Consider the following 25,641-nt stretch of genomic DNA (forward strand, 5'->3'; position numbering starts at 1 on the left):
GCGGACAAAGCATGTCAAACCCCGAAAAAGCATCAGCCCTTTGCGGCGTGCCCCGCGGGGCCGAGTGAGCTCCGAGCACGGCAGGTGAGTACTGCAAAGGGAGGCAGGAGGACGCAAGAGGGGTTCGGCGGGATGACTGCTGGCGTGCAGGGTTTCTCCTCTGAACCGCCCCGTCGCCCCCGGGCTGCCCCGGCAGGTAGCGGGGCGGGGCGGTGCCGGGAGAGCCGGCCCGGCGCGCCCGGCAGCTGGGCACCGCTTCGCATCCCTCCCTTCGCATCCCTCCCTTCGCTTCGCTTCGCATCGCGGGGAGGCGGCGGCGAGGGGCGGGCGGGGAGGAGTGCCGGGGGAGGCAGAGGCGGCGCGGCTCCGCACGGCTCTGCTCGGCACGGCAAAGAGAGACCCCCAGAGAAAGTGGAAGTGTGCCTCGCACCGCCGCTGCCCGGCACCGGCAGAGAGGCGGCTCCTCAGCCCGGCCTCGTCCCCCCGAGGTGAGTGCCACCCTAGGGGGGGAGGGAGGAGGGCAGCGGGGGGCCCGGCAGGCGCGCACCGCAGCGGGGGGATGCACCACCGGTCTCCCGTACCGGGAGCGGGCTGATTTGGTCGGTGGTCTCTTGTGAGTATTAGGGGAGAGAAGAGGGTGGCGGTGCGTGTGCTTTTTCATCTGTTCTGCTTTCCTTTTTTCCGTGTGTCCGTGCCCTGCCCGCGGCCGGCGGCTCCGCCAGGGGCGGCAGGACCCGCCCGGTGGGGAGCGAGCCAGGGAAGCTCGGGGGTCAGTGCGGTGCGGGGCTCAGCCCACGCTCATTGTGTGCTGGGGGCAGAGAACTAGCCCAGGCTCCGTCAGATGGACATTTTCCTTTAAACCAGTCCCTTTGTGGACACGCCGCTGCCCTTCCCGAGCCCCCGGTTGGGGCGGAGAGGCTGCCGCGATCCTGCCACTCCGCTGGTGGAAATCTGTGCTGACAGGCAGCTGGATGGCGATTTTCTGATAAACATTTTCTTTCATTGGTAGTGTCAGTTGGTTAAATCCCAATCTTTTGTTGGAGTGTGCCTCCCGAATGGGTGACAGAAGGACTTCAGAGCAGTGTTAGCGCCAGGCTGGTTTGCAGCACCAGCTCGCCTCGGGTGGCTCCTCACCCCCTGTCCCCCCGCCGCCGTGCCGGGCTGGATCTCTTCCTGCTCCCGGCTTTCGCCATTGGAAACTTGCGGCTACGGGGCTGGATACCAGCAGCCCTGGCTTTACCCCAGGGCTGGGGTTGCTGGCAATGGGATCCTGATCTGGAGGATCGCTCTGGGGAAAAATAACTTTTCCTTCCCTTTAGCAAGATAGCAAATAGTGTGTCAGGATAATCCCGTATGCTTCAGGAGGAGAGGTATGATGCAATTTAGGTGTTTACACAGTGAGTTTAGGAACTTTTGTCTCCTGCTGTGGGTTGTTCCTGTGTAGAGTCTCAGGCAGATCGTGTTTTCTCTTGACTTCTGTTCCCACAACTTTATAAGAGACTATTCTCCTGTTGAGCTTTCTATTCTCCCGTAAATTCTGCTTATAGTCCTGGTATCACTTTTATCAGTACGTTACACTAAAATTGAGGGGGCAGTGCTGAAGTAGTAGCCCTTTTAGCTGGCGTTTTGCTTTAGGACTGATTTTGTGAGTGTAAAAAAATTCTAGATTCCTTTGCCAGCATCTGAGATGTGCCCGAGCATAAAAAAAAAAAAAAAAAAACCCAAAAAAGCATGCTATGTAAATAAGTAGTACATGTATATATGTGTATGTTTACAGTAGATTTAAAGAGATGGAACAAGTTCTCTTGAGTGGGCTATTGTTCTGTAACAGCAGGGGTGCCATTAAAAGTACCAATAAAGATTGGGATTAGGGTGATTGTTGGAGCAGACCTCTGAACGTTGCAGTAATTTTGTGTTATAGCAGCATTCAGAAATCCCAGCTGCAAATCACATTACACAAAGAGAAAGCCAGTCCTTGGCCTCAAAAGATGACACAGGTACAGCAATAATTTGCAAAACGAAGGAACAGAGAGGAAGCCAGTTGTCTAATATTTTATAGGTTAGGCCAGAGCTCAGTTTCCAGACATCAATTGGCTTTATATGTTTTGTCTCTGTTATAATACATTTTCATTATGAATTGAATCTTTCCTGATTATTGAATAATTTTCTAAGTACTAGCAATAATGTTTGATGTATAATATAAAGAACCTATATTTAATGTGTAACAAGAATAAACATTGAAATATTTTGAAATGGGAAATCTAAATAATTCCAGCTGGAAGTGTACAGAGTTATTTGGATATGTCTACACGGGGTATCCTATATTCTGTAATTATACAGTAGGAATTCAATGGAGCTTAATTTGCTTGGAATTTGTAGTGCTGGTTGAGGCAAGTGACCATCATGGTTTATTGCACTGCTTTGAAAGAGCTCTTGCATTTTCTTAACATATGTTGTCACTATGTTAACTTTTAAGTAGTACTGTTATTTCAAACCAGCATAATGAGATGAAAAGCATTTGGCATTCACCCCTGTAAACAAGATCTTAGTGCTAAATTCAGATCCCTGCTTGGGTGTCATATCAAGGAAAATGGACATCTAGGTTAAAGCTGCCTTAAAATATTTTTGTCATGAAATGACAGAACAGCAGCTTCAACCACATTTTTACTCTTTTGGAAGGGAATGATTTCTTACCTTAGACATGGGAGCTCTGACAAAGTGAACATAAGGTAAGTGGCCATTATAAATGGGACACTTCAATGAGATTAATTACAGAGTTGAACATCAGCCTCTTCTGTCTCACACGATTTTCCTAACCAGCAAGTTACTTCAGGCTGATTTCTTTAAATATGCAGTTTCAATATACATATACACAGAAAAGGGTTTTTTTGTTCAATTGTGAGATGCAACAGAAAGTATTCTTCCAATCTAAATACTGCTTTTATTCATATTTTTGTGAACATGATTTCTTTGTCCAGTTCTATAAAAAAGTGACAAAATAGCGAGTTTCTCATCTGAATTAACCCAACAAGATGTAGCAAAAACTAAACAATACCAACAACAAAAAAACTCAACCCCAGAAAAGCAGCCTGGTCCACTCTGTATAGTCTGTCAGTAACATTTCAATCCTCTGTGTTGGCTTATTAATGTCTTTCTGATCATAGTCTAGCAAACCTCACTTGCACATTCTTTGTGTTTTTTCCACCTCACCTTCTTTCTGCTACTGACTGTTATTAAAATAATTGTAGCTAGTGAACATGGAAAAATGTCATAATCCTGCACAAAATTAGCAATAGCTGGGGATGCAGCTGATGGTACCTGGGTATATTGTATTATCACATATTGACAACAACAGCAACTACTGGAGATACTTGCCATTTTTTGGGACAGACCTGCTGGTTTACATCTCTGCCAAGTTCCTGTGAATTACAGTTTTTTGCATCTTTCTGAAAAAGGTGACAAATATTTTTTTGCTCAATAAGAGGAAAAAACCATCCTGGCAGGCATCTAACTCTAACCTTTGCACTTAGATTTGTTAATCTTCCTTAAGGTGTGTGTTTCATGTGGTGCCAAGCATAGCTGTTAATTAATGTAGCTTTTTTAAGACATTTCACAACAATCAAATAAACATTAATATTTGTGTATATGTAGAGCTATTCACACAGCCTTTTTGTGAAGCAATTATTAATAAATCATGTTCTAATTGATGGCTGTTAATGTGTATATTCCTGGCATATCTTATTACACATGCAGAAGAGGAGCGTTGGATAATGGATTTTAGCTTTTGTTCATTCTAAATGTTTCACTTTAAAATATCACTCTCTAATTCCTGGAAGTGTTAATGCAAACATTATATCAGTTTGGTCATGGAAAGATTTTTCTCTTCCCTAAAATATTTGGGATCATAAAAGCAAGGTGTATAACCTGAAGTGTTGGACCTGGCTTCAGGTCTTGATGGTGACAATGTGAAGACTCGGCTACTGAGTAATGTAGCTGAGATCTGTGATCATCACATTTTCCCCCAAAATTACATACTAGATTTGCAATACCATTTGCAGAAAGGCTTCTGTTTCAGCAAAACTTTTTCTTTCTGAAAAAAACACCCAACCTGCTTTCAGTCAGAACATCTCTATAAGTCTGAATGAATATTTTAATACAAAGGGTTGAATGCATCCACTGGAAAACAATTGATTTTATTGTAAGTTGCAATAGCAGAAAAATATTATAAAAAATAGTTTTCTGCCTCGTGCTGTAGGAAGAGATGACTGAGTTTTTTTTTTTTTTTCTAAGGGATATAGGAAATATGAATCTTTTTAATGGGCTAGTTACTGTGGTGTTACATGAAAAGGGATGCTTAAAGTTGAACTAAAAATTAATTACACAGTATCAACAATAAAGCTTCACAGGCACTGTGAAGTGCTGTTTTTTCTGGTGCTTCTAGGCTTAAGTCCCTCTCAAGTGAGTTGCTGAGAGAAAAAGTTCTGCAGCTGCAGCACGAGCATAGAACAAAACCACTTCAGACAGTAAAATCCAGGTAACTGAAAGATACTGCTTGTGGTTCAGAAGACATATTAGTTTTTATGATGGTCAGTGTCAAACTGGGGGTGAAATATTTCTTGCAAATAGAAATTCTGTGTTCACATGAAATGATATTCAGTGGACTTGAAAAAAACTGGTGTAAATTTAAAAAAAAAAAAGGTTCTGATACCTAAATATCTGTACCTCTGCTTTTCTGAGAAAATGGATTATTTTGTTTTGAAATTTGAACAAGATACAAAATGTTTGGAAGGACTGCCTGCAGGATGTGTGGAATGTCAGTGTAATTGTGGTGTTTGTTTTGAAGCAGTTAAGTACCTTTGGTGTAAAGGGGCTGTAAAATTGTAACTGTTGCTGTTTGTATTGCAGTAGTTTATTGTGGATCAATTCTCCGTTGAGATGCGTTTGTGTCAGGTGGTGTTTTATTAGGTGTAATAAAACAAAGCATCTATCCAACTACATTTATCTCAGAGTCTGAGAAATACTATGTAGAAGGTGGGATTTTGTTGAGAGATTTGCATTTTTATGGTATCAGCAGCTGAATTCCATCACAGCAGCTTAATCTGAGCAAGTGCCCAGACTTCCTGTGTCATCAGAAGAGAGAGATGAATACCTTTCTGGTGGTAGGTATCTGAATTTATGGCCATGACTCTCTCTACTATGTCAGTCTGCTTTGCTATCAAAGTGGAGGGGCATAGACACCCTTGCCTGTAATTGTGCAAGTCAAATGAGCCTTCCTGAAGGGAGTACTGTGAGTGCCTAGTATTTCCTTGGCAGTGTCCTGGATATCAGCTAGGAAAGGAAATTTTTTGTTATTTGTCAGATCTAGATTGTAGATAAATACGCGATGTGTCCTAATTAGGAGTTTTATTTAAGGAACATTCATGATTTAACACCCCAATCTAATTACTCATAAGCTTCTTGCTAATTTTGCAATTAGTGCTGGAGCAAGACTTTTTATGGAAAATTCACCCTTAAGGAAAACAGAACCACTAACTTCTAGTGTTTATAGAAAGCCTTATTTCTGTGACAATGTTGTGTGTACAATATCTATAAGGAAATAGCAGTACTTCTACTTGATGGCAAAGACAAAATGTGTCAAGTGCTTTCAAAAAAAAATTATAATCAGTTTTTGAAGCCCAAATGACTGGCTTTAGAATGTGCATCTGCAGGATCAAATTCTGCTCGGATATTACCTAGTGGAGAAGGTATTATTGAATCTTGTTATACCACAGTTATCTTTGGCCTTCAGACGATGAAAAGGAGGACTCAGGGTGTACCCAGGGTTTACTGGCTGTATGCGCTTGCAGTTTATAGCCAAGGCAGTTTTCTTATAAACACAGATGATAAGGTGCAACTTGGAGCAGCCATAATGCTGCTCTGAAATGTAGCATGGCCTTACAAGGATAAAGGTTTTCTTGGTAGCTTGTTTCCTGGTAATCTATGTAGTGTTTCTGTTGGGCAGAGAACCTGGTGGAGAATATCCTGGCCCATCAAGCGGGTGTCCATATTAGTTTTCTCCTCAGGGAAAGTCTCTCAAGTGTTGTCTCAGTTTTGATGAGCAAACTTGTTCTTTCCAGAGATTGATAAATTTGACTAATTCTTAGTACTGGAAGGAAGTTCATGTTTTGCAGAATTAAAACTTAATAATCTTCTCTCTTTACATGCTAGATTTTTAATGTTTTGGAAGATGGGGAGCTTTGTATCCACTCTGGAATAATGTCATATAAATAAGAACTGGAGAGAGAGAGATCTGTTTATTAGTTAAATGGATGTAACTGGAAAAGAAACAGACAAGCTCTCAGGCTCGTAATACCTTATTCCCTGACTGAAGGATGAAGCAATTAAGCCTAAAAGCTTGTCACTTGCTTTTATTGTTCAACAGTTGTAGCAGGCTTTTAAACTAATCTTGTGCTTATTTGTCTTTGTAAAAGCAAATGGTTCATCCATAGGCAGAGCTGCTGTGTGCTTGGTAGCATGGACATGTGCGTTTAATGCAAAACAGCCAGAGCCACTTCAGCATGCGAGATCGTGCCCTGGGCTCACGATTCCTCAGTCCTGTCACATCTCTTCCTTTCCCAGCTGGACATGCTCGTCTACCTCCCAGTGTGCCAACACAGCCATATAAAGGAAAGGATATAAAAACACTGCAAGCTACTCTGCTTTGCTTCTACTTCCTACCACAGATACTGTTTTTGATGTCAAGTGGCCCAGTACTTCCTCGAGCCCTTTCACTATTCCTCACTGAGTGTGTTTTAGCATCAAATAATTTGGCTCTCACTTTAGTCCCAGGTTCAAGTCTCCTGATTGTTCACACTACATATATGCTAATGAATTCAGTATCCCTACCAGCGTTGGAGAAGTAGTTCCTTGTGAAGAGGTAGAGGGAGGGTAAACAAGGCATTGCTGGCTGGCTAATTTGTTTCAGGGTCTGCTCTGGACCGACAGTATGGGCACAGACCCTGCCAAGTTTTGCTTCCTCTGCCTGGGACATTTCTCTAGCACTCTCACAGGAGGTCTTCTGCCTTTTACTAACCCCTCCTTCCTGACAGAAATGGCTTGGAACCACTCCTGAATGTCAGATCTAGCTGGGCTTTAATATGAGCACTACCAGTAAAGAGACCCTAGCCCTGGTGATGACTTCACCTTAATATGCAGAGGGGTAAGTGGATGGTAACAGCCATCAGAAGTTTTACTCCAAATCTGTATTAACTGGTATTTTGGTATCTAATCATCTTTTCTATATTTCCAGACATACACTTTCTCCCCCTGTGAAAGGAAATGTGTGTACAAACAGCACATAGGACCTGCAGGGCAGTCTAATAGACAGCTGGTCCCTTGAGGCCAAAATTGTTCATCAGGATAGGGAATCCGATCTCAGTGAGTTAAGGCTGGCTCAGGGTAACTTTCATCCACAGGGTAAATTTTTTTTGTGTTTCATCTTTTGGTGTAACTACTAATCATGCTTTCTGAATGTATGTGTGCATTAATACTCAGTTGCTGCAGCTATTTCCTTCCAGAATCCCGAAGGATTGTTTGTTTGTTTCCTCCAAAAACAGTGAAATTTTTTTTCTTGGTACAGGACTGGTAGTTTTTGCATTGGTGAGTATATGATGGTGATGACCCACCATCATATTTCCTCAACTTTTAGTCAAACAGAGAATGTCTGAGATTGATGTTGCATTTCCCTTACAAAGCTATATTAAAGGCACTGGATTAGTGGAACTGTGCAGTTGTTGCAGAAAGAGGAATCCTGGGCATGAAGAGGGAGAGCCCACAGCAGCTGGGCAGCGTCCTGCTGGTTGCAGCATTTGCTGCTGCTGCTGAAGCTCTCCATGGGCCAGAGGGAAGTTGTGCTCCAGTGGACCTGAATACCTGATCAGTAATTAATCTAGTTCCCAACAGTGCAAGAGGGCAGAGTAAGGTGGTTTGACTATGTTCTTTATATACTTTTCCAAGAAAGGAAAACACTATTTTCAAACAGACTTCTCATTATTAGTTTTAAATACAGCTACTGCAAATTGTGTCTGCAAGAAAGAGCAGTCAAAGATCCTCATTATTTGATGTGGACATTGAAATTCAGTAGCACATCAAAGCCTTTGGACTTTGGTGGCCCAGGTCCTTTACAGACATACAATAAACGGCAGTCCCTGCTCCCCAAAAGCTTTCAGTCTATCAGATGAGAAGAGTGAGGGGAAATTAGGTAGTGTCCACAGGGACAAATAAGATAGAAAACAAAATTTAAGTCAGAGGAGTTTCATTAGCTAAGAATGTGCTCAATTTCTGTTTTACATAGTAAGCCATCATTATACTAGCTAGGTCTTATTATTTTAAATACTGTAATTCAAGAAAAATCCATAGGATTCAAGAAAGTCAGTTCCAGTGAGTAGGACTGAATTTGTCAGCAATTCAAGAGCAAGTACCACAGGACATACTGTGCCTGGAAACAGGATGAAAGGAAAATATTTGTCTATTTTGAAGGGACAAAACCAGTTATTCTGCCAGGTTGTTTGTAGGTGTGTCAAGCCATGCATGGCCATACCCATTTGTGTAATGTAGTGACTTCATGGCAGGTAAATTTTTCTGGTGTGGTTTGTGATGCACGATGAGGGTGATGGACCACAGAAGTTTGCTGTAGCTGTTTGCACCAGTTGTCTGGTCTTGAAATCCAAAAAATGTAACACAAAGACAAGCATAGGCACTTATGTCATCTACCCTTGGCTTGACTCAATGCAAGCATTCTCTTCCAGACTGGGAATGAGAATATTTGAGAGGCCAGGGTGAGGTGGTGGAGTATGGTGGCACTGGTAGTCTGGCTGTGTGCATTCCAAAAGGTTTCAATCAGTGCTGATTAAAGAGACTGGCACTTAGGAATGTCTAAGGGTGGGCCTGGGTGTCTTCCATTCTTAAATGCTAGCTCATCTTCTCAGAAAGGACAGCAGCGTTGTGGCTGCTATTGCAGCATATTTGCTGAACTCACAGTTGTGGAAGAAACATTACCTCTTCTTTTTTAGGTCCTACTGGTGGGTTGGGTGTGCATATGTGAATTTCTTCTCATTTCAAGCACACACAGTTCTCACAGGGAGTCTGCTGCTGAGAAAGACACATCCATTTTATGAAAGCTACCGTTTTGTATATAAAGTGTGAGCTTGGACCCAAAGCCAGAAATTGTGTAGTTTTGCTACAGAATCAGCTACTTGGTGACTCCTGCATCTTTCCAGTATTGTTTCTACATTTTTGTCTTTCATTGCTGGTAAGACATTGACAAGTCATAGATACCACTGAAAGAATAAATACATTATTTAGTCTCCTTTTATTGATGATGTCTACTTTCACAAGATTTTGCAGCCATAGAGAAAAGACATTCAGGGCATTTTAAGGGGGGGTGGATTAAGTGTGATACAGAATTCTGTTTTGCTTTGGTGTTTAAGCACAGAACATGGGTGGGAGTTCTGCTAACCTGGGAACCAGTGAGACTGAGCAACTTGCAATACTTTATATATGACTATAATAATATATAATGTTATATAATAATATAACAGACTGAATTGATCTCTCAAAATCCTTTGTTTTTTTCTTGGTAATTTTAAAAAAGCCACAGATTTGCAGATCACGTCATATTTGCACTTACTACATTTTAGCCAACATTTGACAGCTGAAAACTACAAGCCATTTCCAGCTCCCAGCTGGTGCTGCCACTGGCTACTGTTGACCTTTAATCTTCCACAGATATAATGGTGCACAGGTGAGATAATAAGATATATTAAAGGAAAATAGAAAAAAGAAAACCCAAACACTCTCATCTGTTACCACCCAGGTTTTTTTTTTGTGACTCCGTTGGCTATTTTGTGTAAATTTGGGAAGCCATGAATTGTGGTCCTTCTCTTTCAAATGGCATTTAAATTCCTGTTCAATACTGTTCTTTTAAAATACTATCATGACTACTGAAAATAAAGACATGAATGAAGGTTAAAGTGCCTGTCAAAAATACATGATTACTACTGAGATCAATGATTACAATTATTCCCTGTTAAATGTTATTTCTAGTATCATTTTTACTATTATCACAGTAGTTAGCCTGGGATCAAGGACTTCCATAGATAAGTATGCTGCTTTTCTTCTTCCCCCACTCCCCCTAAATAGTGTGGCTTCTTCCTGCAGGGACTTGATGACAAATCATCTAAAGTTAATTTGTTAGTATCCTAAACTGTGCTGAGCGGAATATAGCTGTTCTCATTAGCTCTTTTATTGCCTAAGTGTCAGCACAAAACTCTTGAGGACCTGTTTGTAACATGAGTATATCTTGATTTATTTAATACACATTTTTATCCAATCATGGAAATGGCATTTAGCTGTGCTGTGACTTCCAAATCCTTTGTGAATTAGTCTTAAGTGACCAAAATCAATTGAAAGTGTCTAAAGAATTAGTGTGATTGATGGATATACGGTTTTGTTTACAGTGTGACTAGGTTTTGAAATAGTTGAAGGTTTGCTTAAACATCAGGCTACAGAGTTATTTACTTTTAAGGGAAGAATTTCTGGTAGCTGTGTAATATCAGCACATACCTTCTTGTGAGGTGTACTTCTTTTTGTGTTTGTGGGGTTATTGTGATGCTGTCATAGCAATACAAAATATTTTATGTGATCCAAGATTAATATTGGAGCTTTCTCTGATGCTGCTTTGGTTGCTGAGTTCCTCTGGATTTTGTTTAAAAAGTGTTCTTATGCTGACAACTGATACCGAGATCTTACTTGTGTGGATTGGTCATGCTGGAGGATATTGAAAAATGCTTTGATGTGTGTATGTATGTAATCCTAGGCATTGAAATTTGCTAGATATTGCTCATAATTCTCAATGAATCAGGAATTAAGCACACTAATATCCTGGAAAAAGGAGCATAATCCAAGGAATGAGAATCCCTGAAAAGTTTCACAGTCTCTGTTCAGAATACTACTTTATCAGTTTATTGTCCCTACAAAGAGGAATTGGATTGCTTAAGTAAGTTAAGTAAGGAGTTAAAAAAAATCAATTTAAGAGTTGAGAAATTGGATTAATATCCCAAGGTTATCTGGGAATTGTTTGCTCATGCAATGGTCAAAGATTGCTTTAAATATTTTATCAAGGTAGAACTGTTAGTTTCACTGTGAATTGTGGGTGTCCTGGGAAGGTGAGAGGACTGTGTTTTGAAACATTCACTGAATCTTGTTTAATTAATGCATCGATAATTTGAAGATGTTATATTTTACTTAAAAATAAAGGCATTTATAATATCAATATGACTAATTTATTGTGGAATGGAGTTTGCCATCTTCTCTCAATTTTGGCATGGGAAGAGAGCAAGTGAAAAATGTGTCTGTGTGGCTTTTGTTTTGTTTTATTTAAATCACAAGCTAGAACACAGGACTTTGAGCCTTTGTGCTGCAGAAAATGAGAGCATAAACAGTCTATATCTATGACATGACAAATGGGGCCACCAAGTCTTCCATAGCATGTTAATAACACAGCTCAGTTAATGCTGGAGTGTATTGTAAAATGTAGGTGAACTTAGTGGGAAGAAATGATGATGCCTAACTTCAATTCAGAAGGTGGAATGATTTCTTTATTATAACTATGTTATAATACATTAATATATTATATAAAGGAAGATACTAAAACTACAAACTTACTTGTTCTTACTTGTTTAGTAGTTACTAAATTTAATTCCTTCACAACTTGTGACCCTGTTCTCAGAGTCCAGACACAGGTGGATTGGCTATCAGGCTTAAACAAGCCTCACCAGAATCTAATTAAGCAATCACTCTAGGTAAACAATTCTCTAAACATATTCTACATGAGAAAAACAAGGAGTAGAAATAGAAAATTGTTTTCTTTCTTTTCTCTGTGTACTTCTATAAAATAATCTTAAGAAAAATGTGTTTACCACAGGAGTGCTCATACCCCATCACAAAATTTATAGTATTTATTGGCATTGGATATGACTTCCTCCAGTGCTGCCTGGCCTCTGTCCAGTTTGTGACTGTGGCAACACATTTACATGTTCTTCATTCTCAAACAGCGAGAGGCCACAAAAGCCTGAGTAAAATTCTCAAATGTGCCAATATATTCCTATTTTGTGTGTATCTGTGTGTGCACATACAAATGCACGTTTGGACATTTCTGATTAATATTTCCCAAGAAGCTGAAAGTTATCCTGTAATACAAATTAATTTGTACAAAATTAATTTTAAGGAGGGGGTGATTTCTGAAGCTTAGTAAAAGTACGTTCAGCAGTCAAACTTTGTAAAGTTGATGCTTTTCTGACAAATTCAAAACTTGTGGCAGAAGGTGCTTGCTCATGAAGGATAGAAAATAAAGTGATCACCTTACATAAATGTTACCAGCCTCTATCCAGAGCTTCAGCATTCAGTTAGACATGCTGCTTTATTAAAAAAAAAAAACACTGTGCATTCACTTTTGCAATTTGTCATTGCTTTTCAAGCTTATTAACTCATTAAATATCATTTAATGAGGATAAGCACAAAGTAATTAATTTATGCATTGTTTATTGCTTCCCTAATGAATTTATGTATTAGAGTTCCTCAATGAATATGCTAAGCTATTTCTATATTTTGTATACATTTTGTTCTCTAAACAAACAAAAACATTTCTTTGAGGTCTTTATTCCAGACTAAAGATTGTCTATATAATATCACCTGGTTTAAGCATGATGTGGAGTTTTCTTAGAACAAACCTTGCCAGCACCAATGCTTGTGAACACCTTTGTCCTGCTTGATGTGTTCAGGAGTGGCTTGTATCAGGGAAAAGCTGTCCTCAGTTATACTGGGAACTTAATTTATTGTTTCTCCTAGTAAATGGTAGCTGTTGTACATTCAGTTTTTGCTTTGGGAGAATGAGGAATTGAGTAGACTGATGTGATGTATGGAAATAACCTATTTCTCAGAAAATAAGTGCACTGGGTGTGGGTATCTGGGTGTTGATAGTGGTTGGGGTGTTGTGTATGGGAACAGGAACTGCCCTTTGATAAACATTGCTCCAGCTGACTCCATGGACCCTCTGTACCCACATCTGAGACCCTCAGCTGGGCACTGGTGGTGCCTCTATGAAAATATATTTAAGAAAGGGGAATACAGAAAACAGCAGTGAGGGGAAAAAAGGTGTGAAAAACAACCTTGCGGGCACCCAGGTCAGAGAAAAAAGGGGAGGAAGTGCACAGTAGTAGAGAAGGTATTTCCCTGCATCCTGTGGCAGGAATGATTGATGGTGGAGCAGATCTTTCCCTGCAGCCCATGGAGAACCATGGCAGAGCAGCTAGATGTCCAGACTACAGCCATGGAGAAACCCATATTGAGTGTGCAGACATGGCCTTAAGGAATTTAAGCAGCCAGTGGAGGGCCCACATGGGATTTGAGCCTCTGAGAAGGGCTCATGTTGGAGCCCTTCATTTATGTGAACTCATTTGGATCAGTGGAAAAATTTCAGGAGGAAGGAATGACAGAGAGAAACTTATTGTGGTCCATAGACTAACCACAAAACCCATTTCCCCATCTTCCTGCAGGGGTGGGGGAAGGAGCCAGAAGAATCACAATGAAGGATGGAAATGGAAGGCCTGGGAAGAAGGGTTAGATTCATTTATGTCTGTTTCTCACCATTCTACTCTAATTTGCAAATATTTAAAATAATTTTCCATAAATCAAGTCTGTTTTGTCCATTTTGGTAATTGGTAAGTGATCTCCCTATCTTTATCAGGATCCATGACCTTTTCCATCTTATTGTCTGCTTGTTGAGGAGGAAGGATGAGAGAGCATCTGTGTGGGAGCCTGAAAGCTGGCCAACATCAAAGTTCAGCAACAACCTTTACAATTATTTGCATATGGAATACCAAATCATAAATATGAAATCCTGTAATCTGCAACTGAACTGTCAGATTATGAATCTCTTATAAATTTTATGAAAATATTTATGAAAATAATGGACTGATATATATACAGGGTTTTTCTTTTTCTCAGTTTTAGAGGCTAAGTACTGAACCCATGCTATCATACAACTCTTGGGCTCACCTTTTAAAGAATTAATTGTAATAATTTGTGAGTATAAGTGACATTATTAACCACAAGGCTCCTTCTGCCTTCCAGGTAACTCACCATACTTTTACATAATTTACATTTAGAGCATTGAATGTGGAAATTATGGATTAATGTGTGGGCATCTGTCTTTTTTTATGATGATGTCTTTGGGCAGTGAAAGAGAATAGGCAGTTTATAAAAGTATGCTTGGGAGAAGGGTGTCAAATTTATTTGAAAAAGGAATAAAAATATTTTCAGAACTTATAGCAAAACTAAATGCATTGTGCATATTATCATGTGGTAAAAATAACCATACTAGAGCTTAAGGAGAAAAATGTATCAATTGGCAACACAAACTAATTAAGGGCTGGTTTTGAAATTGAAACTGTCCTCTGAATTGCAACCTCTGTAGGCAAAGTAGGAACTATAATCTCTGGCACTGAATGTAGTGCAGCTGAAATGCTCCTGCATCTTTATGGACATATATGTTTAATGCATCTTTTTCCCTTGAAATAATGAATTACTACATATATGAATTGCATGAGAAATTGGTGTGCAACACTAAAACATTGTTCTGGAAAAAAAGAATACTTTTTTTCTTGCTATAGTCTGAGATTTAAGGCTGTATATGTAATGGTTTCAGAATAAATGTGAACCCTAGCTATGTGGTTAAGAAAAAATTTCTGCAAGCCTGTTTTTTTGTATATATTGCAGCTAAAAATTACTTGTCCTTTAATGGACATTGCACTGATCTTGATTTAGTCTATTATATTGTCTGTGAATAGATGATATTGAGTTTAGATTAATTTAATCTAAAAAGCACATCATTAGTATAATTTATTCAGTGTCTTTAACCAAGAAAATTGCATTTATTTAAAATAATTCAAAAGAAGCAGACTTCTGCCTCATAAAATATCAGCAAAATCTTACTTCTGTAAGCACAAAGAAGACAGCAGTTTATTGTTTAATACTTTATTTTGAAGCAGGGTGGAAATACTGCCTTTTTAATTGCAACCATTGTAACACGATAAATGCAGTTAATTTCTGCCAAAGGACTTCATGAACTGTTTCATGAACTATTATGATAGAAAGTAGCAAGCAGAATCCATTAAAATAAGATGAACTGCAGAGTTATGTGACAAAACCTCTTAATTTGAGGGGAAAGCATCCCTTTTTATGTAGGTAATTATATTCTATAATGCTCATATTATTATTCTTATCACCAAATTTCCCCCTATTGCTGTCTTTGCAATAGTTATGTGACAAAACCTCTTAATTTGAGGGGAAAGCATCCCTTTTTATGTAGGTAATTATATTCTATAATGCTCATATTATTATTCTTATCACCAAATTTCCCCCTATTGCTGTCTTTGCACACATTCCCTTGTACTGACTGCATCATGTCTACTAAAACCAGAGGACAAAAATGTATGTGAACAATTGCAAACACCATAGACTGAACTGGCTTTCACTGCCTTATGGCCTCGGCTTCTAGTGACAGCTCTCTCTGTTTTGACCAGGATTTGAGCTGTAGAGGTTTACATTCTTGTTTTTCTTCTTGTGCTAGTGATGAGATTAAGGATTTTATTCTCTGTTTGGATGCAAGGTAAATGCTATTTATCTCTGCCCAGAGAAGGGCAGCAAAGGTTGTGAAGAGTCTGGAGTGCATAAGGAGGAGCTGAGGGAGCTGGAGGTGTTAAGCCTGGAGAAAAGGAGGCTCAGGGCTGGCCTTGTCACTCCCTATAAATACCTAAAAGGAGGCTGTAGCTGCATGGGGTCAGCCTCTTCTCCCAGGCAGCCAGTGGCAGGACAAGAGGACACAGTCTCAAGCTGCACTAGGGCAGATGTAGGTTGGACAGCAGGAGCAATTTCTTCTCAGAACGGGTGATTAGAGATTGGAACGGGCTGCCCAAGGAGGTGGTGAAGTCACATTCCCTGGAAGTGTTCAAGGAAAAGATTGGGTGTGGCACTGAGTGCCATGGTCTAAGTGAGGTGGTGATGTTCAGTCACAGGTTTGAGTCCTTGATCTCAGAGGTGTTTTCCAACCCAACTGATTGTGTGTTTCTGTGTATCAACTCTGCAAATCCAGAGTGAATTACATTATTCCTGGTGTAATTCAGTTTAGCTCCAGGGTAAATCAGTGCTGTCATACCAGTTTGTAGAAGAAAAGGCAGGATCTTAAAAATGCATTTACTGTAATACTAATGTAATAATTAGTAATGCTTATTAGTAATAAATATAGTACAAATTAAATAATACCCTATATTAGAAATCCTATAAGATTGCACTGAAATTGAGTACATATTGTTTTAGTCTCCCAAATTTTATGTTTTGTTTAAAAGTATAAAGATCCATTTGTAAGAAAAAAACCCTGTTATCTTGTACCAAATTAAGATGGGATCCTTGCTTCTGCCTTCCAGGTAGGTCACCATACCTTTACATAATTCACATTAAGAGCATTAAATGTAGAAATTATGGATTACTGGTTAGACATCTAGGGAGTGGTTTTTTGGTGTTTTTTCAGTTGTTTGTTTTGGTTTTTTTTTTTTTTTTTTTTTTGGTGATGTGTTTTGGGAGTAAAAGAGAATAGACAACTTATTAAAATAGGAACTTCTCCTTCAGTAATAAATAATCTTATCACTGAAGGAGCAGAAGTTGGCTTCATAGGTATGATATCTAATCCTTTCAAAGCTGTTATACCACAGGTCACCAAAGACAGAATTTTGGTCATACTCATTTTGTGGGTGAGAATTTTGTCCTCAGAAGAGGAGGCAAAGAAAATCTTTTAAAATATTACAGGTTTACTGTAAAATAACTGTCTTATGTAGAAACATACGCTAGAAAAACACCACTTATAGTGGATTGATTACACTCCTTAGAAACATAATGTTGCAAAAGAGGAACTAAACTATGTCTATTCTTTATTTGGTCTCTGCTTTGTTTTCTAAGTTGCTATTTTCTAAAATTTTCTTTTGTGTATACTTGAAACAGAAAATAGTAAAGTTCTTGTTAAGGATTTCTCAGAATGAATAAATGCACTTAGTAAATGTGTATAAGATACTTCCTGTCTCTAGAACAGACCTCTTAGCAGCCATTCATCAGACTTCTATATGCATGTAAGAACCAGTCTTTGAATTAATTTATTATTCACAGTTATTAGCAATACATACTTGAAGTCTGATTAAGCATTAGCCAAAAAGACAATCTTGCACTTCCACAGTGATGACTTTATCTGCTTAATGAGGCTAGAGTTGAATCTCAGCAGGTATTTTAGCAGTATTGCTATCTCAGCATTTCAAAGTGTTAGTCATTTAATCATCATGTGTTCAGCCTGGCAGTCCCTAAATTAATATTTTTAGATTTCAAAGGATGCTTCTCTTTGTGCATGTATATATAAAAGATGTACACGTATATCTAGCAAATAAGTGTGAGTGAATTTGATTGCATGAGATGTTTTGCAGAAACTTTCAAAAAATAATCCCTTTTTAGCTACCAATTTTCTGAGGGTTTCTCAAGTAGTTTTACCAGGAGTGTTCGCCAGCCGTCTTTTGAAAGAACAAGTGTTGGCTATGGATGCCATACTTGAGAGAAAAGAGGGATAGATTGTATCAATGTTAATAAAAAATCAAAAATGAGACACTCACACATGTTAGACTATGTTGTACAATGCTCTAGTTTGTATTGTAATATGAAATGTAAAAGGATTAAGGACAGGTTAATTTGTTTGTGTTCCTTGTTGAATATGTGGGGGAAAGTGATTTTTCCATTTTGCATACACTGCAAGTGGCTGAAGAATGGAAAATGGGAAGAAAAGAGTTCTTCAACCAAACAGTCATTTTGTGTGGTGCCCAATAATAAATGACAAAACCTATTACAGAAGGGTTTGAAAACCTGTTTGTAAGGGTTTTCTGTGTGCCCACTGGTTTATGAAAATTCTGATGTGAGATTTACGGAAGACATTGTGCATCTGGGGCTTCTCTGTGGACACAGAGATAACATTTTCAAGCTGATGAAATTTATTCTTGTGGATAGCCTAAATGATGCGACCTGTCAAGGTAATGAATGAAATATTATACTTAGGCAGGAATAATACAATGGCTTCTCTGTGACAAGATGATGTTTCCTAAATTGAAAAACAGATTTATTAATGGTGCTCTTATATAGGCAGGACTAATCTAGAATTCTGCTACTGTATTTAATTAACGAGTCAACTACTAATGATTCATGCAGTTTGGATTGCAAAGTGAGTGATGATCAATTTTTTTGCAGTGCTGTGTTCACAGCTGTGAAAAGGTGGTTGCACACCTCAGAAAGCTAATCCAGAAATATAGATCAATATTTGATTCTGTCTTTTGCTGATGTTAATCTAGTCAAAAGAAGTGTTCACATATTCTTAACTTTCTTTATGATTTAAGCTTCCTGCTTATTTATTTCTTTGAAAACACCATTTTTTTTTGTGTGAGAAAAGTTTAATCTGATAATGTTGTATCAGGGGAATTTCTTGGGAGTAAACAGGCCATTTAAAATACAACATGCTGCTTCTGACATCTTGAAATCTGTGTATTGTAAATTACTTGGTACAAACCTGGGGATGAGGTTCCAGTTCTCCTGAGGAGAAGGGCAAGTGTAGTGCTGGGAACTCAGCTGTGTGCCCCCAGTTTTGGTGACTGGAAGCTGTCCCTGCAGACGAACATGTGAAGGCAAACAGCAGAAGTACTGGACTCTGACAATCACAGCAGCAGACGCGGGTGGCTGGAGTGGGAAGTGTGACCACCATGGTATTGTCTGCAAGCATATGTAGTGCTGTGGCAGCCAGCACAGATGGCAGGAGTGTGGAAGGGAAGCCCAATGGGAAGTTGGGCTGATTTATCTGCAATTGCCTCCTCTCCTTTTGTTGTGTTATTAGTGGTATGCTGAGGAAATGGGACAATAAAGACATGCTATGGGAGGGTATAATGGTTCAGCAGTGAAAAATGTTAATGAAGTGTTGGGAAAAAAGCTTTTGGGAGTGGAGTGTTCACATGTCAATATATATTGCCTTTTTAATGGGAAAGGTTCTTTAATGTTAATAGCCTGGTCATGATTTAATGCAAAAGGTGCTGTCTTTCAGCTCTAAACAAGCAGAAAGCAGGAAGGGAAATGAGAATAAAAACGTGTGATTCTTCTGTATTTAAAGGATACATTAGTAGACTTTATGAGCTGTGAGTAGTGAACAAAAGAAGGATGTATGAAGTGACATAAAATAGATCTCAAGAGAACAACTTAATGTTTGAATCCTAGGCAAAAAAAACCCTCAAACTCTTTAAAATTGCATAGATTGCAAATTTTCCAGTCGAGTGACACAAAGGATAAGCAGCAAGAAAAGTTTGGAGTACAGTATGAAGCTCTGTTTATGCTGGAGCTGTTGTTCAAGGCTGGTGCCTGACCAGTTTTACTCAGAGCAGACTAAAAGATCTGACATTTGGCCAGAGCTCATTGTTGGATGTAGCTGAGATTATCTGAACTACTTTATCACTAGGTTGCTGATCCAATGAGCTGCTTTAGGGTCCTAAATATTGTAGTAGCCTCTAAAAGGTCATCCTTTCCTCCAGACTGGCCACCTATAGCTTAATATGGCAAACACAGTTTCATTTGCAAGAGAGGTAAGAGACATTAAACCCATTCAGTTAGCTGACGCTTCCTTCTTCTGTGCCAGTCTGCATTGTCTATCCCTGCAGAGGTAAAATTATAGACAGTACTGTTGTCTCACTTTGCTGGGCCATATGTGCAAGAAAAAAATGCATGATAGTGCAGGAGAAATGAGTTACTTCATGTCCTGAAGTTACATATCTTACTTCAGTCTCCTTGTAAATTTGTGATGGCATATAAGGACAAATTATTTAAAAGGATTTTCCATAATAAAGAGCTCTTTCCCTTCAGTAGGCATCAAATTATTCTGTAGATCAAACACTGTTTTTATTTAATTCCTTCAAATACTAGTACAAACTTTCTTTTTTATTTTAAGTGCATCACCATCATGTGGCTATATCTGTAACTAAAAGCAAGACCATACATTTTGCTTGGGGAAAGGATCTGCAGCTGCCTTTCTTCTTTCCCTTTGCATTATACACCATAGTAAAGAACTAGCACCCTTTCAGGCAGTGTTCTCTTTTGCAAATATCTGTGAATGGAGATGAGACTGTGCCCTGGAGTAGATGTTTGAGCCACGTGCACCCTCAGGCTGCCCAGAGGTGTCTAATACTGTGGAACTCAGCCGATGGCTCAAGCTGGCTGTCTGTTGTTTATTTTAGGAGATAATGGGCTGTAGCAGCTAAAAGGAAGAATACTTGCTACATGGTGCATTCAAATGTAATCTTCTCCTTATTGTCATTCTGGGCATTGGATAGTTCAGTTAAGCATATGGAATTTACAATGAAATGCTGCCCAAAATAGTCTATAAATGTTTTATGGTGCCTAGGTTGTTAAGGGGTAAGAAATATTTAAAGCACAACATGCTGTCTTGTCCGTGCCTCCTGGCCAGCTGGCAGGCAAATAGAAGTGGGTGTAGCTGCAGCAGCGTGTATTCTTTATGGCTGTGAAGTTCTTGGATGCGGATTCTGTCCAAAATAAAGCTATCCTAGAGCAAGGTGCCACATAGAATAACACAAGGTACGTGTAATAGGCTTCAGTCAAAGCATACCAGCTCATCATGCTGGAAAATCAATTGACTGCTAGTTTCAAAACTAATTTTTCACTTTTGCTCTTCTCCATGATGGTCTGGTGAGAGTGGGAGCAGCAGCTATGTGGTGCTTAGTTTCTGGCTGGGGTTAAACCCTGGCACTTATTTGGTGCCTGAACAGGGACTTGAACAGTTGGAGGTGAAGGGAGACTGACCAGAGCTTATCAGAAGGGATTTTTATCTGTTAACATTTGCAAGTTATGATATTGATTCATCTGCTATTAATATGAATTTTTCTGATCTGTGCCATGCTCTTTTTTATTGGCTCTATATGTTAAAGCTTGGTGTTGGCTTTTGCTGTTTGTTGTGCTCTGTAGCAGTTAGGGATGTTTTACCTGGGAGATTTGTTACTAAAACCCTGCCCTTACACTTAATCTGGCATTTGGGCTCTGTATAGAGCCATTACTGTTCTTTGAGTACCATCTCATGGAGACAATTAACAAATATATTTCTTCCTCTGAGAGGTATTTTCTGGTGAGAAAATACAAAATAGCGGTCTGAAAAAACTACAAAGGATGTAAATCTGAAGCTGTTACCACTTGTTAACAGCAGTAAGAAGGATGTAAGGTTAGCATCAGGCCTAGTGCAGAAATGTGATAGGAGATGCTGTGGATTAGTTATCAAATGGATATTCTGACTCAGAACTAGCACTTTTTCTTTAGGGGTTTCCTGCATCAAGTTGTTCAGGTGTCACCAGCTTAGAGTCAGCATTGGCAGCAGGTGCCATCAGCTTGGTGTCAGACTGGTGTGCATCTGGGACTGTCTCCATCCCAAGGGAAAAGTCTCCCACGGGATAGGCAGTCCTACCCTTCTCTTGCTGCTCCTCTCACCCCCAGCCTCCTTCACAGAGGAAAGCTGAGCACGTATAGGTGCCTTGCCTTACCTGCTTCTGACCCCATGCCAGAAGTGTGAACTTTGCCTTGGTTGAGTTCATGAGCCAGATTCTGTGTGTGGGATAAACCTGGAGAGTCTGGATCTACGAGTTCTGGGAATCCACTGCAAAACCAGCACATCAGCTCATCATCAGTGTTTCTGAAGAAGATTCTTTTTGCTACTTAGTTAAGAATCTCCATGTGTTCAGAGGGAGGTGTTGCTGCAGGTGCATGCTGGCTTTTTGAGTAAATTAATTCCTGCATATTCTGTGAATGCTATATCATAGAATATGAAAAATTCTATTAATTTGGGAGTTTCTTTTGTTTTTCCAATCTCTTATGGTAAACTATAGAACCCTGTGCTGTTTTCATTTTAAAATTTTTGCTCTCTTGGTTTATCAAGGATTTTAGTTATTGTTTGAATATCTAATCCTCCTTATTATTTCCTGAATATGTTCACATAACTGAACTTGTGCATATTAGTGATGAAGTAGATGTCACTAATGTAATGGTTATATATTTGTCTTCTTGCTTTCCGTTTCAAAATGCTTGTTTTTAACACTCAAAATTTTACCTCCTGGATTTGTAATGTGCTGCTCTTGCCTTAAACTTTTTGGATGAGGAGGAAATGCGGGAAAATTAGTTTACGGTATGACTTCCATAAAGAAATTTTGAAAAGGAAAGGTGTAAAAAGAGGTCTTGCAAATATTTTGATCACTGCAGTGGTACACAAAGCCAGAAATGCAGGCAGGAGTAGGCAGGACAAAACCTCACAAGAACTGTAATATATAGTCCTGTATCAGAGAACTGTGGTGTCTTCATAATAGAGGTTTTCTCATGGGGCTCTGAATCCAACGGAGTGATGAACTTCCCTCAGTGCTAAGTAGCCTTTTTAGGAAATGATAATTATGTACAGCTCATTTCATCATTGTTCCTCATAACACCTTTTATAAGGTGTAGACAGCAATATAGGAGAGCTCATAATTCCTGATATAATGCTTTTCTAATCTACCTATTACCATGTTTTCCACATGGGAAACCCTGCCACCTCCAACCTCAAAAACAACTTGACTTTTCCATTCATCTTTGCTTAATGACTGCTCTAGGTTTACATTTGAACTCTATTTTTAAGTATCTGACTTGTCTCTCACTGAATCTTGATCTATTATTTCAGTATAATGTTGCTTTCTTCCATTACTCTCAGATATCAAAGCACCATGCCAGCTTCCTTTTATTGGGGCATTTTAGTGATACTTTTTTGCCAGAAACAAAGCAGCGTTGTATTTTAATCTGTTTTTAAAAAGATCTTTCAGTGAAGGTGTTGCTGTATTTTAAGAGTTGCACAGAACTTTACACCAGGCCTAAGTTCATATGCTCTTAGCCTGAGGTAATCCTATAAAAGTCAATGTTAAACCTCTTACTGATTTCAGCACAACCAGGATAAGCTGATGTGCTGAAGGGTAATGAATGAAAACGCACAAAAATATCCACAGTATTTTTGTTTGATCAGCCTAATAATTTACTAATGAAGGGTTTGCAGACGTGTCTTATTCCAAAAGGTCATATAACATAATTTATGCCCAAAGGGATAAATGCTAGAAAACTCACCATTGACAATATTTTTCTTGAAAGCTATTTTGTTAAATTCTTGCAAGAATTTTCAATTAAATGTCCACCTTCATGCAGCTTAAAACTGGTTATAATCCTAAATGAACTTGGTTTGGCCTTTTCTCTACAGCCTTTAGAGTAATGTAGTCATACCGAGTTCCACAGCAGCTTTTTTTCAAACAGGTTTGTCTTTTCCATGCCAAATCTATTGACAGTACTTGCTTGTGCTGCTGTAATTTATAACCAAGAATAATGTGTTTACTCATAATCAAAGTTTCTCTATGCAATAAAGTCCATTTTTCATTACACCCTTGTTAGCAAAATGTTTTTCACTTGGTTCTCATGCATCCCGAAAGGGTAAGTGAATGGAGATTAGGAAGGCTTACAGAGCCAGTATAGTGCTGGGCTGGTAGTGATTTGTTTACTTGCTCACTTCTGGTGCCCTTTCACTTTGTCCCTGGGAAACAGCAAGGTCTACAAGGAGGTCCCTTTCTTGAGGTCCCTTTGGTCTGGATTTCTACAGTGAGCTTCCTTTTCTTCAAGGGAGGCAAACAGTCCTTGCTATTGATGTGTGGGCACAGCTCTTCCACGCACTGTACCTTGCAGTCAAGCACATAGCAGAGCACTTTGCTTATCCTGCTTCAACTAAACATGTAATTTGTATTCTTCTTTCTATTTTCAGCCTTTTTTGTATTCTTGAACAGCTGCTTCAGGTCCCTTAGTATGGAGCACTAACGTGTGGCTGTAGTACACTGCAACGCTATACACTAATGCTAATGGGAGTCTGCTGTGCACAGACAGGATATCTGCCTGAGCTTTGTGCTATAGTATTTATAAATACTACAGCACAAAGCTCAGGCTGAGAACTCAGGCTCAGTTCTGAGCAAACTTCAGAAGTTTTTGAGTGACCTGAGGATATTCAGGGTCTTGCCTGGCCAGGCTATCTTTCTGAGTAGTGGGTGCTCTGGCAAGAGAAAGGGTCGGATATGTAATGAACAAGGAGAAGGTGCAAAAACTAGAATGAAAGGCTCTGCTGCAGGTAAGTTAAGGAAAACCAGGAAGATAAGTGGTGCTAACAATGTATGATGCAACTGAAAGTAAAGACTGGAACCACAGCAGAATGTCCAATAACTGTCTAATATGGATAAGTCTCTATTGAATTAGCATGAACTTATATGCTTAAATGAAATTTGATCTGTCAGGATAAGGTTTTGTGAGCCTGGTGATTTTTGCTACATAGCCATTTTGCTGTTCATTCAGTGTTTGGGCTGCAAAACTGGGAATTGCCTCGTTGTGGTCTCCAGAAATCTGAGTTTAACTTTGGCTGTACTCCAGGGGTTCTGTTACCACTGTCTGTAAATTCTTGATTTTTTTCCCTTTCTTTTTTGAATCAGAAGTTAGGATCTTGAGGAAGGTAAGATCCAGGTAACAGAAACCCATATATAGGTACAATGCGGGCAAGGGAAACTGAAAAGACATTTACGGAGCAATTTCCTCAACACGTTAAACCCAAAACAGAATCATATGCTTAGGCTTCCCTGGTTTTTAGCAACTTGAAAGAAAGTGATCCATCAGTACACCCTGTTACACGATTACTACTTGTCTAAAATCAATCTTTTTGTAATGAGATCTAGATAATGATAGGCTGCATGAGTTGCCTTGGTAACCTACTGCCTCAAAAGTCTTATGTATAGCTTTAGGACTTGCAGGGGTGTGGGGTGGGAATGAAAAAAAAAAAAAGTAGTATGCAGAGAAATGTCCATGTTTGTCTGAGGGAAAAATCTTGCAGAGAACTTTTCTGTCTCATCAAATTCCAGGACAATTATTTTTCATTAAAGTGGGCTGTAGCAACTGTGGTGATATTGATCCAGCTCATGTGAAATTAGATGATTTTTTTCTTTCAGACAAATGAGATTCTTTCAGGAATCTGTCCCTAATTAAAACAAAAAATGCAGCACAAGTGTGAACTCTTTCGGTTACCATATAAAGGCCAGATCCAGAATCAAGATCTAGTCTTTCTTTTGTGTAAGCAAGGTGAAGAAGGGAAAATCATTAACTCTGCTGTATTTTTGTGAAGAGAAGCACTATGTCTTTAAAACACAAGAACAAATGGTTTTATCAATAGAAAAAAATGCTAATTTTTTTAGAAAGTTAAATCACTTAGTTTATGATGACCAACTGTGTTCTCAGATTAAGCAGCATTTCAGGGTCTCTAGCACTTCATGGGCACTTTGCCTGGAGGGCCTTGTGTGCATGGTTTGACAAAAAGGTTTTTTTCATTGCTGATGAGTTTTTAGGAAGACCGGTAGAAATACAAGAGTTTTGTAGAGTTTTCTGTCTCCT

General features: G+C 39.2%; 1 protein-coding gene across 1 annotated transcript in view; it reads left to right on the top strand.

Annotated features, from left to right (window-relative positions):
* The first annotated feature begins 340 nt into the window (after window positions 1-340).
* The window catches only part of MYO16 (myosin XVI), a 366,678-nt gene continuing 341,377 nt past the window's right edge, over window positions 341-25,641 (top strand). Inside the window, exon 1 of the mRNA XM_068180129.1 lies at window positions 341-488. The gene's annotated coding sequence lies outside the window, so the exon portion shown is untranslated. The remainder of the gene's footprint in view (window positions 489-25,641) is intronic.

This window comes from Anomalospiza imberbis, chromosome 2 (genome assembly GCF_031753505.1).
Source record: "Anomalospiza imberbis isolate Cuckoo-Finch-1a 21T00152 chromosome 2, ASM3175350v1, whole genome shotgun sequence".
In the NCBI taxonomy this organism is placed as follows: Eukaryota; Metazoa; Chordata; class Aves; order Passeriformes; family Viduidae; genus Anomalospiza; species Anomalospiza imberbis.